Below are 8,813 nucleotides of genomic sequence, written 5' to 3'. Positions count from 1 at the left end.
TGGAAAGCGTTATGTAGTCCCTAGACAAAGTTTTCAGCCTGCTAAATGTGTGTCTGCAGACAGTTTAAAACTCTATGTAAAACACTAACTTACTAAAACATTGTTACTGAAGTCACAGCTTATTTATAATTAGTTATTGTTCTTTCCACTATAGGCACCGGACACTGCAGTTTGCGCGCGACTCCAGCGCCGGCTCTCGCCACCGCTTAGCAACTCTGGGTCGGTGGATGTCGCGACCGGCCGTTCAGCACACGTAAAAACACGCGCTGCGTGCGGTTCAATGTTCTTTGGCGGAAGTTTTTTAAGAAACATAGTTAAAACTGCAAGTTGCAGGGTCCGAAAAGATCAAAAGGCTGCAGGAGAGAATTATTGGCTGCGCCGCTACTGCTGCGTGAAGGACAGCCACAATCGCAAAAGGCAGCCTGCCATCGTTCTGTACAGGTTTCTCGCTTGGGCAGCCGTGGGGGAATAAGCGTCGCAAAAAGTGATTTTAGCAGTAAGAAAAGTCAAGGAAGTAAGAAAGTTATGACATTTTTTTGTCAGTGGAAGGAGTAAACTTATGAGTACGATTACTGTTTATGCACAGCGCAGACACGAAGGGCCGTAAAACTAAAACGTTTGCTTTCAGTGTTCATACACATCACGCGCTGCAATGAATCGCATGCCATCGTAGTAGTTGCATAACACAAGGTATTACGGCTTCCGTCACTATTGTTTTATCAGCAGTAACATTTTCTTAGCGACATTAACGGCACCGACTGGATACCAAAAAGCGGCACAAGAATATGCATTCACAGCACTTCGCGGGTGATGCCAAAAACAACGTCAAGACAGTCAATACGAATCCCGCTTACTGCCCTACTTTGTTTCTCGAAGTGTGCATAGTTTGGCCCCGCATTCCAAGCAAGAGCGTGGCAAGCTATCTAAGGCAAGGTTGCATTCACTCGCGCTGACTTCTTTAATGCGTTTTGCGTACTCTGAAAGTTGAGGTTATTATTGTTTAAGCAGAGGACAGGGATGAGGAGGAAATACTTTTTTGGATAATTCCGAACGGCCTGAACAAACTGTATCACAACTAGCCACTATGACAACTCTAACATTACTCACAAGATAGAAGCCGAAACTGAACGGAATCTTCGTAAAGACGACCGCCGCTCCGCAGCAGATTTTGAACTGTGTGGAACTGCGTTTACTTTGTCAACAGCTAATAACATTTGGAATGCGTTGTTAATTAGTGGCAACCCCAACCGAGCTGAAGAAGGGCAACTGAAAAAGTAACTGTAGTATGGTTGGGCGAACAGAGCGCCGTTGTCGTGGAGCGCCGTTGTATATGCTGGCTACTGACCTGAATTGGCGCTGTAAATAACCTTCCCTTGCTGAGAATGGGACTTCGAAACGATGTCTGTCCCGTCAACTTCTTTCACGGCGCACACGTGCACGGGAACGTACAATCTCTGTAACTTCTCGCGCACGCGAAGCCGACAGTAATAGTTCAGCCCCATATTTGTCCGGAAATCACACAGAAGCACTTGATATACGGGAAACTATTTGCCAGAACAGTTTCCAAGGTCGAGACACCTCTCAATAACAATTGCAGAATCGCAAAAACAAACCGAGAGGTGTCGAATAAACGAACGCGCAGCCGCCATCTGCCTCTCACTGACCCGAAGTTAGCTCAAGCTTCCGCGGGTCGGTACCGGGTGTACTTATTCGTCGCGCCGTCTGAGCAGTGACCAGTGCCTATAGGCTGCTACTAGTCTGATGCAAGTTCTACAGAATAAAAGCACAATATTATAACAAAATGGGTGTTGTCTGACTATTTTCTGGGTACTCAGTTTGGGAATGTTTGAACAGACCTAATTTATGAAATTTGCTTTACATACTGTGCTGTGTGAAGAGCATGTAGAACAAACGATCCTGCGAAAATATACCTAGTGCTTTCGGTTGGCCACAATACTGCGAAATTTTAGTAACAATCATTTTTCTTTTGTGTAGGTATCTCAAATCACCCCTATCATCCAAGTGAAACAAGTGCTCCTGCAGCCATCACGCAAAAAGGTAAGAAAATTTCGCTAAAAATTTACGTTTAAAATGCATGTTGAAAAAATACGCAGAGTTTGTTCCAGAAACACTTTTCAGTTGCTTGTTAAATTTTCTTGCACAAGTTTCTGTAAAGTTCTGCGAATTTTTTTCTTTCTTCATATTTTGCGCCAGCCATTTCTCAGATTAAAAGACAGGACACAAGTAGAAACAGACAAGGACAGGTGCTGTTTCTTCTTTTTTTGTGACTGATTTTATTAGAAAAAACAATGAAATGTATGGGGGAAGCACATATAGTAAAAAAACACGATACACAGGAATGTTAGACTATGAGTGCTAGTCAGTGGTATCACCCACCAGTACACCATCTTTTGTATGTAGTGTGGTTGATGGCATGCTAGCACAAGAGTACCCCATTTTGCAAATCGTGAGTGTTTCCGAAACCTCACGTATGCGTTGGTCCGGGTATCTGCTCACATCAAGGCATGGTCGAGCTTTTACAAGCTGCCATGTTTTCTGCAACAAGGTGCCAGATCATTCCCTGAAACGTCTTGAAAGAATGTGCATGCTTGCACAGGCGGCGGTTGATGCGACGCCCTATCAGCCCTACGTACAACTTGCCGCAGGACAGCGGGACGTCGTATGCAACACATTGCCTGCAAGCCGTATATGATCGGTTATGGCTAGAGTCACAACATTGCAGCTTCAGTTATCGCTGTTCACTTTTCTGCGGAGCCTGGAAAGCTTGTTGGGGGCTATAAAAACCACTCTGATGCCAGAATTTCTGTTCATTTTCATAAGCTTGTGCGACACATTGTCTAAGTGTGGGATGACGGCCGTTTGTTCCTTTTCTATTTTGAGGTTCTTAACACATTGCCTGCATGCCGTTTACGATCTGTTATGCCTAACTTCAGAACGTTGCAGGTTCAGTTACAGCTGTTCACTTTTCTGGACAGCCTGGAAAGCTTGTTGGGGGCTATAAAAACCACTCTGGCGCCAGAATTTCTTCCCATTTTCATTATCTCGTGAAACAGACAGTGTCAGTGTGGGATGACTGCCGTTCGTTCCTTTTCTAAGTTGAGGCACTTCTCAGGCGCACCTTCATGGATTTTCTTTAGGAAGACTCCTGCAAGGCTCTTGATCAAACCTTCGAGGAACCCCGCCTCCTTCAGCTGCGCTTCTTGTGTTGGGAAATCTCTGGGACAACATAATAACAACTTCCCTCAAGAGCATTCTGCAGGGTGGCTTGAGTGTTTCCGGGCCTAGGCACCTTAGAGTGAGCTGATAGAAATAGCCGTAGGCTTTTCTGGGAACGGGGGAATACTAACAACAAACATGTTGCGCATAAAGATGCAGCTTTAAATCCAAAAACTAAACTCGGAATTGACCAGAAGTTACCTTGTTAGAACGAAGCCATGCAAGGTCAACTCGAAAATGCCACCGATGTGATTAAGACCTTGCTCAGACGTCCCACCCTCCGGGCATTCAAACAAGGCCAGAAAGTTGTCAGCGTATGTAAATACCTTCATTATTCCAGTGGCACGCAGCTAAGTTAGGTTTCCTTGTGTCCTGCCCCTAGCGCTGTTTTAATTATGGATTGTTACCTACTCGCGCAGCTTTGCACTCCTGATCAGTGTGGCATTTCTCACTGAGCATAATGAGAATTTGTAATATTTTCAGGTGCCCACGCAGGAAAAGGAAACACAATGGGAAGACGCCAGCACACTAGACCACACATATGCTGTGCCTTTGATGTTGGGTTTTCCAAGGGCTTCAATGGTGGCCCAGATGTCCGCAGATGACATACACTTTTACACTGGAGTCTCAGTCGATGTCTTCGAGACGCTAGTGACGTGTGTAAAAAGAACTGATTTATGGCCGTCACAGCTGGTCGTGGAGGACCAGCTACTTCTAACGCTCATGCGCTTAAGACTAGGCCTTTTATATAGGGACCTGGCAAAGAGGTTTGACATTTCCCCGTCAAGTGTGGGGAATATATTCCTAAGTATGCTGAAGTGCCTCAAAGAGGTCATGAAGTACAGCGTGGTGTGGCTTCCGAAATCCAGGATTCAAAGCAGCATGCCACAATCACTTATTGACAGTGGGCATGAAGACACCACTTGCATATTTGATTGCACGGATTGTTACTTGAGGGGCCAAAAAAGCAAAGAGCAAGGGCTCAAAAATACAGCGCATACAAAGCCCACAACACAGTGAAGTTCCTAACGGTCATAGCCCCAAATGGCTTTCGCGTGTTCATAGCCCCAAATGTCATAGCCCCAACGGTCATAGCCCCAAATGTGTCTCGCGTGTTCGCAGGCCGCGCCTCAGACAAGTACATAGTGATGAACTGCGGAGTCCAAGAGTACCTCCGGCCAGGCGATGTAATAATGGCCGACAGAGGCTTCACCCTGGATCCATACCTACAAGTGCAAGGAGTGAAACTCAATATGCCTGCATTCACGAAAGGTAACTGCCGTAGCTTAAGGTCAGCTGTGCATTGCCTCTTTTGACTTATTCTCGCAACTTTATTACCTGTTACACTTGGTCTTTGCCCTATTAACTAACCACTGTTTCCACCGCTTTGCAGCAACATCCACAGCCAAGTGAGCCTTTTGGGCTTCCTCTAATTCTGCTTGGCTATGCCTTGTAGCCTTAGCCTTCTTTTTCCGCTGCTCCTCCTAAAGCTTATGCAGGCATGTGTGTCATTCGCAATGGAAGCCTCCTCTGGTGCCACTTCATTCTCTGCTTTCCCTGAAACTGTTGGAGTGTGTGATCATGTGTCTATTTAGTACAAAAGTGCACAACCTGCCAGTCACTTACATGGCTGCACACAGACCCTGCTACAATTATTTGGCTGTGAGGACTCTAAGTTGTTCTAAGTTCTGTGGTAGTTCTACTTACCCCAGGACCATTCCCAAGCAGTTTACAACAGTTTCGGTTTCGTTTCTTCATCGCGAAATTCATGTTTAGCGCTACTACCTACTACGCAGTTACCCTACTTCAAGGCTACCTGCCATGTCGCCTGGAGCGTCCGCGACTGATTCTCGAACAAAGCACGGCGCTTCTGATTTCCCCCCACCCTAACCCGATTTCTGCGATAAGAACTGCAGATGCATATTAAAAGTTCACACCCAGTCGCCAGATATCTGTTCCGCCGAGGACAGCGCTTCAAACCGGCCTTACACTGCCAGCTGTTTGCCTTCAAGTTTCATTTCCATTCGAGGGTATATCCGGGTGTCTAATGTTGCTGCTTATTTGAACTGTCTATTCGGACGGAGTCTCCGATACGTTTTTGTACTGTCTCATTTGAAGTGTTAGGTGGTGCTGCAATAGAGGAGGCTTGTTTTGCTGATCTTTTTCATTGCGCAACTGCTACTCGACCAAAGATCGCAGGGCATGATTCTAGCTCATCGTACCTCATTTTTACGAGCAAGTACCTCATTGCGAGTAAGAAGATAATAAAGCTCAGCTTTGTTTTGAGAGATAACTGACCGTGAACGACAACAAGCATCAGCCACGGCGTTCCGTTTTCAATTTCATGCATGTTTTTTCCGCATCACGTGCCTGTCCCAATTATTGTGCTCGCTGTAAACGCAAAGTCAGTCGTTGACAAGATGTTTTTACATCATGTGGGGGTAAATTGGTGCCTCTGATAATGTCAAACCGCCAGATTTATTCCAGGGAACCACCCGAAATTGCATATTTTGAATTTGAGGTTGGGCTTCACCGCATGACATGAGCACCGTGCGTGCTAACATTTTTTTTATACCTGACAAACTGTTCCGCGCAAGTCGACATTTTTTCTAGGGCGTGTCTTTGAAATGTTTCCCTACAAAGTGTACATTCTAATATTTTTCTACTACTGGTGGTTTGATATGCACAACTCCTTTTTTATCATTTTTTTCGACAACTTGACAAGTTTCGATTTTGATATTTTTTTCACAACTATCATATATAAAAACCTTTAAAAAACCGGTGTTATTGGAAATGCCGTTAAATATTCTGCATTTTGTATTCCTGCAATTAGTGCCTAAGCAATTTTTTAGTAGGAAAAAATGTTTTCAATTTTCCGGTGGTAGCGAAAGAGTTAATTGTGTGGTCTTAGAAGGCTGTGGTGCCAGTTACTTTTTTGGAATGAAAACATTGCCAAGGTACTGATTTTAGAAATTGTATTTCCCATGTTTCAGGCAAACAGCAGCTTTCTGAAAAGGAAGTTACAAGCACGCGGCGAATTGCATCAGTCCGTATTCATGTCGAGAGAGCGATAAACCGAATTAAGACATACCGAATCTTCAAATCGGCTCTGCACATCAAATGTAAAGACACTATTGACACAATGGTGTTTGTTTGTGCTGGCCTCTGCAATTTCCAGCCTCCCTTGATTGCCGAAAAAGGCAATGGCCAAGAATCGAACGTCTCAGCTGATACCTGAACAGTGTAATTAATGGCTTTGACCATGTTTTGTCATTGTGTTGATTTTTTCTTATGTTTTCAGGTCTTAAAGGTCTAATAAATAACGTGAAAAAAGAACACACCACAGAAGTTCATTGCGTTTTCTTTAAATGCCATACACACAACAAACTGCGACAGACATGTCGCAAGCATCGGCAGTTTACATTTTAGCAATTTGCTGGTCTCCGAGCAACTTCCTCGTGTTTCAGACCATGCTGCATTGCAGCATTCCCATGAAAGTTTGGGTTTGTTAATGCCTGAAGTGCTTTTATAGGTGGGGTTTTGGCTCTTTTTGGAATCTTCTTTATGTTAGAGGCAGTGATACGAATCCGCCGCGACACGTGCCACAAGTAGTTGTTTTGGTCCCTTGTTGACACTTCCAGAGTAGTTGCACCTACCCTTATCAGCACTATGTTTTGCATGTAGAAGTCATTACAAGGCGTGCAGCTGTGAGGCAAGCTTTGGACATCCTGATGCGAGCTGTGCAGGGCAACCTCGGCTACGTGCGGTTGTTGCGGCTGGCGTACTGGAGCTGCAAGTGTTGCATGTAGAAGCGTACCTGAAATTGAACCACAACAGCTTCAAGGATCTGATCCTCCAGTGTGCTTTCTTTATTGTTTTGCATGCAGTAACTGATTCCTCACTCCGACCAGAATAAAAGAGAAAGCATTGCCCTCAGTGCGCAAAAGACATTACATTAATGCATTTGTGACGTCAGGTGTTCACACCATAGTTCAGAAAACGTTTACATAGCAGTCTTTTTTTTACTTAGTGGAAGTCCTCCATCAATAGTGGTTACGTTATAACCCTACATGCAAGTTTGGTACGCTTCTCAAAACGTGCCAGGTGCAGGTGCATTGTACCATTATACACTTGTGTTCACATGGCACTTCTGCAGACTCCTGCTGACTGGAGCTTCTACTAACTGCATGCTGAGGATTATCTTAACACTATGGTTAAGACAAACAGCATTTTTGCTCTCTTGTAACATCCCCAATGCAAAAACCCCCGCTTACGGCAAATTTCTGTTAATACGAACAAATCTTTACGGTCCCTTTGAGTTCGTCTTAACGAGAGTCTACTGTATTTTATAAAAAGCTGATTCCCACCAGGTACAGTAGCAATTTCCGAAAAAGGGGAATCTTCGAAGAACCTTTTAATGTCACTGTCGTTTCCCATAAATGTTCGGCACAGCTTGGACCTGTTTAGTTTTAACCTCGTCATCTACTGTCCTTAGTTTCCTCTTGAAGTTCATGTCGACCAGGGCTGCTGGTTCGACATTCCTCTTGGTTCCACGGTTCCACACAAAAGGTCTGTGCTTCTCTCCCGGTCAGTTGCTTGCTCACTGCCATGTCAACATTGTAGAGAAGTGCACCAACGTGGATGCATACCTTCCCTCTTCCAGCCATGCAGGTGCAACCACCATTCAAAACATCTCCAGTTCGTCTGCAGCACACCCATGCGGTGTGGTTTGTTTGAATTGATTGAGATGCACGCACTTCGCCCTTTAACAGGGCAAGCTCCTCATCAATTTGATGCAAGAGCACTCACCCCACCCAAGCACTTTGCGTGTACGTGTATGCTTCCGTGCTTCTGAATGCATTGACTTCACGCAGGTCAATTGCTTTGTTCGTCAGGAGATAGTACAAAATGTTGGGATATTGCACTTTTGGCCACTTCGTTACATCATCTTGCCAGCTGGTTATGATGCTTGGGTGCATGTAGTGTTTGCCATCTGCGAGAAGGTTGGAAGTTATGAATAACTTTTCAAAACACGCAGTATAAATTTTTTCTGTCAAGCTTTAAACTGCTGTACAGGATTTTTTTTTAATTGAATGATGTTTGGTTATTCACAAAAAAAACTGTTAACATTCCACAGTATGTGACTCAACCACATTGTGCTCAAAATCTGTCACTGCCTACACATCCAAGTACATTGGGTAGAAATTTTATTTTAAGTAAACAGCTGTACAGAAAAAAAGCTTAAAGGCAAGCTGGCAAAATGCCTGGTTTAGAATGTCGGGGAATATTTCCTCTCTAGCTTGTTGCAGATATGATTTGGTATCTTTTCATTTTCATATCGACAACATTTTACGCTTACAGAGACTTGCGCATGCAGATCATGCTGTGGCAGCTCCTGATTTGCAGTGAGTGCGGCTCTCAGCAAATTTACTAGTTTTTTTCTTCTGTAATGCAGCTTAGCTGCCGTGTGACTGAGGCGTCAGACTAGTCCCAAAAGATTTTTAGCTACAGTGGAACAGCTGGCCCCTCACAAATGCTACGTGTGATAGCTACAGTATTCGCACACTACAGAATGC

The 8,813-nt window shown here is 44.5% G+C and overlaps 1 pseudogene; it reads left to right on the top strand.

The window, feature by feature from the left end:
• Positions 1-3,828: 3,828 nt before the first annotated feature.
• Positions 3,829-4,650, top strand: LOC144163812 (uncharacterized; annotated as a pseudogene).
• The last annotated feature ends 4,163 nt before the right edge of the window (positions 4,651-8,813 follow it).

This window comes from Haemaphysalis longicornis, unplaced genomic scaffold (genome assembly GCF_048455015.1).
Source record: "Haemaphysalis longicornis isolate Haplotype H1 unplaced genomic scaffold, Haemaphysalis longicornis Haplotype H1 scaffold_13, whole genome shotgun sequence".
In the NCBI taxonomy this organism is placed as follows: domain Eukaryota; kingdom Metazoa; phylum Arthropoda; class Arachnida; order Ixodida; family Ixodidae; genus Haemaphysalis; species Haemaphysalis longicornis.
Note: the sequence above shows the minus strand (reverse complement) of the source record. Positions and strands in the feature narration are given on the sequence as shown.